This window comes from Ptychodera flava, unplaced genomic scaffold, assembly GCF_041260155.1.
Source record: "Ptychodera flava strain L36383 unplaced genomic scaffold, AS_Pfla_20210202 Scaffold_86__1_contigs__length_474469_pilon, whole genome shotgun sequence".
Classification (NCBI taxonomy): domain Eukaryota; kingdom Metazoa; phylum Hemichordata; class Enteropneusta; family Ptychoderidae; genus Ptychodera; species Ptychodera flava.
Genome location: NW_027248408.1, coordinates 452,501 through 464,674, shown reverse-complemented (window position 1 = coordinate 464,674; position 12,174 = coordinate 452,501).

The window sequence follows — 12,174 nt, the reverse complement described above, 5'->3', positions numbered from 1 at the left end:
TAAGGCAAACGATAATATTTTTCATGTTTTGTTTTCAATTCACTGCTCAAATGTGCGCAAGTTACAACATGCTATAATTGTACATCATTGTTTAAGTGGAGCAGATAGTCATACAATGCTTTAGTAGATTGACGTTGGCAAAAATTTGATTGAATATGTAAATCCTGTACTGCAGACTTGATATGGAAACGAAAAAGAATGGCGGTATTCTTCATGGTGTTTGTAGCTGTTATGTCGCATTTCACTGGCATTCTGCTCGGATATGGTGTCAGATCTGTCGACCATACAATGGCTGATAATTTTTTCCAGGAAAATAATCAATGTACAAGACCTAAAGGTGAGGTTATATTAAAGGACCATTAATGCTAACTTTAGATGATTTATTAACTATTTTTTTGTTTCTGAAATTAACCATAAATTATTTTTCTACTCCCCAAAGCATGTTGGTGTACAAAGTATTCAGCTTGTCAATTCAGACTGTACATGTGTAGTCCTGTGTAAGACGGTGTGTGTTACCGGCGTTACGGCGTTACGGCCTCCCACCACAGCCCTGCCTACTGCCATAGACTAAACCGGTGACATACGGTTCCACTTAGGACGGAGCATGAAAATACTTTTCTAACTACTTTCGGCCGAAATCAACTCGATTCCGATCTATGCCTACCCGAATAGCACATTCGCCGTCAGCAGAGCTCTGGTGAGAGGCCGTATAACGCTGGGAATTAATACGCAGCATCGTACGCAGGGCTAGTACATGTGTATACTGTGTTGTTATTGTTGACAAGTGAATTATGGTTCCGACTAGAATTCAAATGTAAACAAAACATTGCATTGTCATTTCATTATTGACTGTAGTTTCTAAAATCCAATGCAATTATTTTTGAGCTTTGACGTTACAATTTATTCGAAATACATATCGCATTTGCTCACCTGATAGTAAATATTACTTTACTACAACAAAATACAGAAAGCCTTGTTGTTTCAAACTTGGGTCATGTTGTTACGAATATTGAAATATAGTTACTTTTAGTCTGATATTTTTCCAGTATATAAGTATGTGACTTTGTATTTTGCTAAATAATGCAAGTCACAAACGTTTCGTTTCTGTTTTTACCTCAGTAGGGAGTGGTCTGTCTGAAGATTTGCCCTTAAGTCTCTTTATTCCTACCTGTTTGTTGAGCAGTGACCATGAAGATAAATCGTACCTCATTAATATCGTACCAGGAGAACGAGATACGGTAAGATTGTAATACAAACTATCAAGACCGAACTCCCTTTATCTGCCCCTTTAAATAAGCGTACAGCAAAATTTTATAACAATCGACTATTATTAACTTTGTCATTTTTATCTTTACTTTGTTGTCAATCTAATTTTCTTCTTTAAAAAAGTATAAAGATATGTTCTTAACATCACATGACCTGGCCCGAATATCCCCTTTTTGACGTAGACTAACGTAAGGTTAACAAAAACCATCATTAACTCATGTTCTACAGGATTTTTTATTCATGTACGCGAGCGAGCACTGACCGATCTGATCCGATCTGTAGCTATCCCCAATAACCAAACGGGATGCCAGAGCTCGACAGACCCAACGCAAGCAATGTGATATGTCCATCGATAAGCTTAGTACGTCGCAACTCGGGTCGTAATCTATATTGACTTCGTTCTTACATGGACTTGGCGAGAACAGTGAAAACTAAACTTACGGTAATTTCAACAGAATATATAAGTACTTTATGATATTCAGAAAGAGACATTACATAGCATAAGCCATCAAGTCATTCGAAAACAATGATACATTTGCTTCATTACATAAAATCCGCGAAGTCTCGATCGGAATCGAACGGGCGAAGTAGAACTAGCGACGACCTACAGATCAGTTGTCTTGAGCTTCGGATGTATTGTCGAAAGTTGACAAAAAAACATACTATAGTTTCCGGCAAGTGTAAAAAGGACAAAGCAAACATCAATCTTACGACATAAACATTGTCGACCGGGATCGAGATTGACGCGATGACACCAGCGGAGACCGGTGGCGGCAGTGTTGTGGTGGACAGCGCTAAACAATAGTCAGGTTTGGCTCCACGTTTTACATGAACGTGAACTAGTAAAATCCATGCTGGCAGTGGCGTCCACACGTGAAAATATCAATTTGACCACGCATTATGTACCACAGTAGACAGTGTCACAGCTGTCTATAAATTGTAACCAAATTAAAGAAATATTTTTTTTAATTAATATTCACTACAGATTTTATCATTCTTGGTAGTAATGTAGTAGTATAACGAGCATAAATGTAGCACAATACTGTCAAAAATTGATATGGAAAAGATGCTTCGTCTCAGGTCCCCGTATCTGTTTCTGCATCAAAAGGGATGATTCAATGGTTACCCGGTACGCTGTCGCATCAGGACGACTATGCTAATCGATAAAGACATTTCACAGAAAATAAAAAAATAGATGCATACCTTTTGAGCATTTCACAATCACATGACCAACTAATAATTTTCATGCATATTTCACAGTCTTCATAATGTTTTGCTCTTTAAAGATGCGAAATAATTTACACGTTTACAACTTACATGAAATCAGTTGTTTCCTCGTAAATACGTGACGCCGGCTCCGTGTACGTGAAGAACGTACGCACAAATCAATGAAGTTATTGCAGAAAGTCGTGACATTGTGCGATCACGCCAACGCAAAAAGTGTAGCCAAACCTGTCTATTATTTAACATATTCGTGTGATAAAATCCGCTTGTCTGATTTGTAAATATGCCATTGAGTGTATCAAAATGTCAACCTGAATGAAAGTATAAAGTATATCATTTGCAATCTCCTGATTGATTGGCGGTTTTAGTCATTGAATGAATGTAATACTAGGAAATAAAACAAAAATCGAGGCAATATTTTGCAATTTGATGCAATATTGTAGATCCATCAAAATCAAAGGAAAGGCCTTAAGAATACTGTCCGCATACCCTTGCCTTCGCTGAGGCGCACAACTTCTCGCCTTCAGCTGGAAGTTAAACGGCTCTTCTAACCCTTCTATACGATGACTTAACACAGGGAAACAATTCATGTAATACACTTATTTTTGCAGGCTCACGTATTACCGGCGCGCTTTTGCTTGGTTGTCATAGGGAAGTCCGTGAAGTTCCCTGGTGTTATCTATGCTACGCGCTCCACAGACGAAATACAAACACCAAAAATGGGAAAATTCGAGTACATCGAATCAGATTTCTTGAGATAAGCTTATTCCACTGGAACAACGATGCCTTCAGAGCGGATCTTGCACTGGGCTTTAAGATGGACACTAACCAGACAACAAGACCGTATTCGATTATGACAAGTGATAATGGAACTACATGGAACGAGTTACCGTCAACTCAGGTACGTTTCCGTTGAATCATGCTTGAAATGAATGACGTCTTTAAGGTGTGGTTGTGCAACTTCATTACCAAAGCAGAATCAAATAACCAGTGGCCAAATAAGCTCAGACACCTTGACTGCGTTGATAAAGACATACGGCGATAGAATTTATGTACTGTTCAACTTGAATGCGTCATAAAAAACCAAGAAATAATGAAGGTTGCATGTCCTATCTTTAATTAATCGCGGGGGTAAGTTAACAAAACGCGGAATATGTATCAGTTAATTCAGTTTAAGTTTCATCAGACCGGGTCCTGCACAAGCATGAATTGCATGAATTGCATCAAGACATTTAACAGTGTACGCTGAATTATATTTAAAAACAGCCATAATACCTTATCTACTACAGTTTGCCTAAGATTTCTGTCAGCTGTGATAAGATATGATTTCAGGCTCATAAGATGAGATATGCCATCCATAAAATCAACAAAGAAGGAATTGTTTTACAATGGGGTTTAAAAAAGGATAAGTCACAACAATAATGACCATTCTACATTCTCCCCGCAGGTGGATAATGTTGTCATCGCCAGTATCTCCAATTCTGGTTACTTCATTGTAAAGTCAAAGCCATACCAAGATCAATTTAGAGTTGATGTTAGAGGTTGTGAATATACGTGTCCCCTGAACAGACTTTTAAGAATAAGTGTCCCTCAAAAGGCAACGCTCGAATCATTAGTGTATGACATAACGGTAAGTCAAATGTTTGTCTTGGCATACCGAAAATCCATCCTTCTCCTTTGCTACTATCTTCCAAATTCATTTTATTAAGGCTTTATATTTTGTTAGAGGCATATATTATGTTTATTATTGGTCGTCTTAAGTTATGCAAGACAGCCACATGACTGTCGATATTTTTGGAAAGATGTATACCAATACATAAATTTCTATTAATATCAGGTATATCTGTCTCGTAATTTTTAGATTGTGTACCCTAACCCCATTTTAGTCCGAGCCGCGTTCCGCCATCTTGGCCAAGATGTCGAACAAGCACTCAGTCCGACTATATATTTACGAGAAAAGCATGGAAGAACAGTGCAGTTCCGAAAAGAGATAACAATAACGTTACCCGTGATAAATCACCTCGACAGGGATGAAAGACACCTTACGACGCTCCTTTTTGAAGATTATCTAATCGACAATAAATGGCGTGACGTCACCAATGATGTCCAACTATATGTTCACAGAGAGTCGGTTTCTTTCAAAACTGATCACTTCTCAGGGTTAGTATTCTTTGTAGTTAGTGATTATATAAAAATGTGGGGCAACTTGTTTTCTTGAGTTATTTTGATCTTTATTTTATATACTTTCAATCTGTTTTCCTTTTCACTATCCTTGATACTACCACTTGTTGATTTCGAGGTGTTAATTTCTGAATTCTTCGAGCCATTGTGTTAAGTAGTACAGCGTTGCGTTTACTCTTTTCGAGGACAACATTTGTCGTCGTCATTTACTTTTGGGTAACATAAGAATGGAAGATCCTAAAAGAGAAGTAAATCATATTTCAAAAGATGACAATGACAAAATCTCTCTCTCTTCTCTCTCTCTCTCTCTCTCTCTCTCTCTCTCTCTCTCTCTCTCTCTCTCTCTCTCTCTCTCTCTCTCTCTCTCTCTCTCTCTCTTCGCATGTATAGATACACTTATGTTGCCCTCGGAATTGCCAGCATAAGTCTTTATTACAATATCAAAGACACACCGATAGCTGTTGACGCAGTTCGCGACTATGTTGAAAGATTATGGACCGGAAGATACTTTGCCAACTTGATACTCTTACAGAGTGTGATAGATAAATACAACTTACTTATAGACTGTGTTGAAAGCGAGAATGCTACTGCGAGGATACAGTATTGGATGACGCAAAATTACACGAAGTCTGATCATGATACAGTCGAGTATACACATGATATCGACATAGAATACGGACAGAGAATCAATGTTGATGTCAATAATGACTTTGAGCTTTACGGAGGGTATAAATTTGGCAAAATCATATGCACACATAAACAGAGGAATCACCGCCAACTAAAAGTAAAACTTCTTGGCAAACTCGAAAAGATTTACATACGGGATCAGTAACATTCAGTTACAGTGAAAACGAAATGGTTACCCTTTGGTTTGTGTAAAACAGGTGAGTCTTTTTCAGGAAACTTGTACAAATTCATCGCGCAATTCATATCCTGCGATAAGATATCTTTCGATATAGACTTGTCTCATTGATTAATTTGAGTATTTCTGTCTCGTCGCTTTTTCTCTTTTAAGTCTGATTTTTATTGCAAGAAAATGCGAACCGAGATTTCTGGTCGTTATCTCTAGCGACCAACAGCATGACGACACTCGTTCATTTTCTATAGTAAATCTGCAGAGAATGTATTTTACATTCAACAGAATAAAGAACGCTCTAAAGGTTCCAAGAAAGAAGATACAAATAATCAGAAAAATATGCCGTTCAGTCAAGGTATAGAATTTCAGATTGTTTATAATATTTTGATGTTTGTTGTGATTATTGGTCAACTCATTTTGTTGTCGTTAGCATTTTACCGAACAATAACATTAACAGAAAAGTAAATGGTGAACTATATACTTTGTTAGCCTAGTTAAATATCGCTTTACTCATGATCCTTGATGGTTGTCCAATAGTTACACAGTCGGTTAAAATAATGTTTTCCAACATGACCGTGATATCTACATTCTTTACAGAATTCTTCTGTGTTAATGTTCAATGCACAAATAAGGAAGAGATCCTCTCACTGCTGAATTATTTGAATACACACATCATTTGACAACATGTGTAGTACACGAATCGAAATTGAATGACTAAATTTTTTGCTTAATCTTCGGTAAGGAAAATTCACATTGTATTCCTACATCAATAATAAAAGCCTAGGAAAACCATGCAAAATTACATGTATCTTTTTGTTTCAAGTAAAACATATTCGTTCAAGTAGAAAGATTCGACTCATTCGATTTTCGAGCAATAATTTTTAAATGTGAAGGCCAAGCAAAAAATACGACAAGACCGTGATGGTTTGTACTAGCCAAGTTTCTGACAGGTCAAAGGTATCGAATAGAAATGTAAATGATTTTATCTTTTTTACTAGGTCAAGACAATGTCAACCAAGACAGTAATGATGAATCCAGTGATACCAGGTAGAAAGTTGTTATACTTTTTGCAATGGAAACCTCACATTGACAAAGTCACTTTCCTGGTACGATGAAAACATGACAATGAATTACTTTAAAAGTCATTGCTATTGTATGGCGTTTTGTGACATTGATAATAGATGGCCGTTGTTGTTAGTGTATTATTTATGCAGTCTCTTCTATTTTAGAGCATGTTGCAAAGTGGGGAGAGGAGTCAGAAGACTCATGTGCCGCTCATATTCAGGACAAATATAATATAGTATATAATTACTGATATTTACTCAATCAACAGTATACGAAGTGCCTTCAAAAAATTGTATAATAGTCTAAAATCTGCGATCGAGTCGTATTCGATTTCCTTTGTTACGTGATTGTAAGGCTCACACAAATACTCAAATCAATAATTTGTGTGAAAATAAGAATTAACATGCGAATAAAATTCAACGACCACGTTCTATTTGTAGACTATAAATATTCAAATGCAACGAAAAGAAAAAAATGAATTTTTTAATGCATCTATGTTTTTACTTCAACAGTGGCAGTGTCCTAATTTTGAACGATGAATGGGGAACCTCAAAAGGTGGCATTTCGACTGTTCATCGACACATCGCCAGACAAGCCAAAGATGCTGGTTTTGATGTGCACGCGACAACATTAGAAATACCGTCAAACGAAGATAAGTCGGATGCAGAGAACAAAGGCATAATGATAGTACCTGCTCTCGAGAAAGGCAAACGTCCTCTTGATTTAGAAAGTATCAACACACACCATGCTACACACTTTCCTGATAACATCCTGGGTGAGGAAATAAACCCAAACATTGTAATCGGTCACATACCAGTCACGGCAGAGGGCGCGCTCGATATAGGAAAAAATAGACTCGGTGGAAGGAGGGTATTTCACTTTGCCCACACTATACCAGAAGACACCGACGTTTTCAAAGAGGGCGCAAGTCATAAGAAGACCGAAGAAAGAGAAAATAATATAATAGAAATAGCGAAGCAATCAGATGTCTTCTTCTCCGTCGGCCCTCGTATATTCAACCGCTACGATGGCAAGTTTCGCGGCAAGAATGTGGTTCACATGCAGTACATTCCTTATCCTGATGATAGGTTTTTTGATTTAGAAATCACGCCACCTCAATCACACCATCCCGTTCGAATCTTGACTTTCGGTCGTGTTGATGAAGTTGGTCACCTTAAAGGATATGACATCATCGCTGAGGCTCTGAGTGGAGTCTGTAAATCGTACAATGACGTGAATATGAAATGCCCGCTGTGGGATATCGTAGGGATCCCTGATGAAAAGCACGAAGAAAGCAAGGCTTTCGTTGATAAATACAAAAAGTCAAATTTCCTCGACTACAAACCACATCCGTATTGCACACATCAGGATATAATGGACAAACTGCAGCAAAGTCATCTAGTCATCATGCCTTCGAGAAGTGAACCCTTTGGTATGGTTGGCATGGAAGCAATTGCAGCAGGAGTTCCGGTCCTTATTACGGCACACTCTGGTCTTGCTGAGTTGATGGAAATGCACTTCGGCTTGGATGGGAAAGAGATAATTGTCAACGTTGGCCTTGGTGACACCGACCGTGAAAAAGATGTCGAGAAATGGCAGATGCGTGTCGTAAACATGCTTTATCAGACGCGCATGGACGAAAGGTTCAAGAAAGCAAAGCAATTGAAAGAGGAATTGAAATCCTCACCAGAGATTAAGAAGAGCCATGAAGATTTTGTGAAAATGCTTAGAGAAAGTGTGGACATAGAATGACAGTTAAAGCTGACATGCGAGATAAAATCAATAATTTGTATAAGATCATTCTTAGAGTAGACATAAATGTAGCAATGCATTTTTCTGGGCGGTTTGCGTTATGCAACACTGAAATTACGATGTATGGAAATGTAAAGATACACTATACACTAGCATTTCTTACAGATATTGCACTTAAATTTTTCAGTTTTGCCGACAATACATTGTTATTTTTTAAATTGGACAAAAGAAGACAATACAGATGTTTTATTAAATTGGGGACTCGTACCTTTCAAGAAGTGTCAGTACTTAAGGTCGCTTTTAGTCTATTTCATAATATATCATGTGATGCTATTACAGCTATTACCGCTAATAGCTAATTAATGCTATTACAGCTCACAGTCTCCCTTCGGGGAATAATTAGCGTGAGTAAGGGATACAGAATCAGATTAGTAGCTTCAATTCTTCAAAGATAACATCGTTCTTTTGTAGCTTATGATTTCACCTTGTCCCTTTTTCTCATTTGTCACAAACTTTTACTTTAAGGCTGTTCTTTATTTTCCTCGTATAATTAAATATTTTACCGGTAGATCATTTTTCAGAAAGGGCAACGGTGTTGTAATCACGGTTAATAATGAGAGGATACGAATCTTTGCTTGTGCACTTTCAATTCATACCAAGTCGGGGTAAACTGCATGTCACAGTCCTTTAAATATGTATGTATGTTCTCTTAAGTTTATGTCAGTACTAGTAAAGTACAAGGAAGTTCTTCTAACCGATCTAGTAAGACACTGTTTGCTGACGTTAACTTCAAAATAGCGTCGATGTATTGGGTTTATATGCTTTTATTTTAGCTCTATTAATATCAACAAACACGTGATTTATGAAAGAAGAACGAATGGCAGCATTATTTTGGATGAAAAATAGCCTAAGAGAAGACGTGAGTCTATCAGCTCTAGCAATACCATAAACATCATTGTACTCCTATTAGTGAATATTATTTAATATCCATGAGAAACGATGTCTTCCACCACTTGCATGTTTAAAGAGATGATAAAGTCCTACCTTCTCCGAAGGGAAGTAAAGAAAACGTACTCATTTTCGAGAAATGCCTCAGTATTAAGTGATCATGCTATTTCCAATTGATGTAATCATAGAAGAATAAATTGGAATAAATATGTATCTTATATCAAAGTCGGAGGCATTACTTCAGTGAGATCTTCATGTATACGTCAACGATATCTTATTAACGCAATACTTAGTGCTCGCAACTAATTATCTGCTTTAAGTTACAATTATGTCACGTTTTGTACGTACGAAGAAATATAAAAGGCATGTTATAGTGTAACAATGGTTTTCTAACAATTTTCAAATTATTATATTATTTTTCTACAGGCATTTCTTATATTTGTATCGTTGTCAATAAAAATGAATTTCACACTTATTGTAGCAAGGTATACAAGGAGTACGGATATTAGGATATAGGTGATTTAGAAGCCTCTCATTGTAATGAAACAATATTCAAAAATAGTGCCTTTACTTCAAATATGTACAGTAATTTTGAGGGATATCTGAAAGAAGATTTTACGGCCATCGTCAAGATATTGTACTTAGAACGATATAACATGTGTAAGTCTAGTATTTTTCCTGGCTTTGCATTATATTTTCAAAGTTCTCTTTAACTTTTAATCCTTATAATGATATGTATTTATTTTTAACGAATAAAGAATAAATCATCTTGGTATAATTATTCTTTTCATGGAGCTTTGAAAAGTACATACTAGCTGTAGTCTGTCTTTCTCACAAGTCAACGTAGGAAACTTTTCGCTGCATTAATAGTAATTAAAAGTCGGTTTAGGTATTGTTATTTTTAGAAAATACAAGAGGCATATTGTCTTCAATATTGTAATTGTAAGAGTATTTTACCACATTTTTCAGTGAAACTACTCTCTTAAATGCTTCGCAAATGTACAATGTTGCATCGATTTGGTAAAAAAATTTAACTGTTTAGCCTTACACAATGATCATGATTTCATCACTGATCAATAAAATATTTAATGGGTACAGACAATATAAGTATTAGACAGGTTTTTGTTTGTAGGACATAATGGTTCTTTCTTTCTACTGACGTTGTGAACCCAATATAGCGGATTTACTTCAAAATATTATCATTAATGCCCGGAGTTTGCATATGTTTTTTACTAATATTTGCACATATAACCTATCATAAGCTGTCATCGTGTTAGAAGCATATTTCACGTGACTTTTGCATTTAGTTTAAATGTTGGTATCAAAGGGTCAGAGAAAAACCATCTTTCAGGTTAATGTCTATAACTTTCAAATCACGTTCCAGAAGAACTTTTGAGTGATGCCTTTTTTGTATTTCAGAAGTTTGTTTGTATTTCGTTTTCAAATCAGTCGTAGATGTGTGAGAATTTTCCTTTATCACAAAAAGGAAAGGCAAAACAAAGAGCACATGTTCATCTTCTTCTTTTTTCAATTGGTGTTATTCGCTTGAGATTTATCTTCTTGACTGTAGTCCTTTCTTTTTACTAAACAGATTTTTTAATCAGTGAAAACCAAATTAAAAGATCTGCAAAAATAGCCTATTCCTGTCATTGCTTCAATTACTCAAATGTGAGTGGACACTGCAAGGAGCTACGAATATTTCAATTAGGCCAGAGAGAAAAAATCTTGTTCATCGGATTTTTGGGACCACATTCCAGGAGCGGCGAGCGAAATTTTATTTTTATATTTTTTTAGGCCGAAGGTAAACGCGGTTCTCTGGTATTTTTGCACAGATGCAGACAAGGCAAGATAATTGTTTCCCTTTTTACCAGAAATATCTCAGACAAGAAACACTGATACTGGTAACTGAATTCAATACTATATTTCCCAACAATAACATATGCCATTGCATTCACAGTTAGTGTTTGCACAACATATTCTGAGTATTTCAACATTCTCTCAGAATAAAACTGAAATGTACAGCAAATCACTGAAATCCAACAAGCCAGTATTGTCCTTTAATATTGTCCTGGTGGGACCTAGCATCTGAGTTTTTTCATTTTACTTTGGCCCCATGTTTTGGCTTCTTTACCACTGTCTCTACACATTTTACACGATGGTCTAACAACACTGCTGTACTGTGATCGGAGTGAAGTTATATAGTCATCATTCAGATCGTACTTTAACATCGACGCAACCATGTGTTTTGTCATTGCCGTAAATTTTCATACTTTCGATGCAATTTTCATTCAATCGGATGCACCGTCCATCTGCTGTCACGATCTTGTTGAACAAATCGCCGAACGTAATATCAGGACAAACACTGAATAGCGTCTTTGGAACTAACTGTTGGCCATCACGTCGAATGTTGGCGATCAAATTAATACTCATGATGTGACATGTACTAACCTTTACAAAACGAGGAAATTTCTGGCCAAATCGACCCACTTTGCCTCGTGATTCGCCAAATTCAGACGTCACAACAACATGTTGGCAATCAACTAAGTCCAAACACCAGTGAAACACGTCGGAAGTCTCATTCAAAATCCCGTGTCCGCGAAAACCCGACCGAGTGTAGGGCGCCACCAGCGGCAGTACTAAAAATATTTGTAATGCGGAAGTAAGAATTTGCTGCGATCAAAAAAAAAATTCCAAATATGCCAAAGTAGAAGCGGCGATTCCGATGAACAATTTATTTTTCTTCGTGGCCTTAGTTTGTTATTCTTGGCGTAGATTCACTCCAGCACTATAGCTTACATTACACTTGCCGTCCAGAGTTACGGGTCATCCAAGAAAGTTTTTTTCGATGTCATGACCCGCAGCTGCTTGCATAACATTTGTCA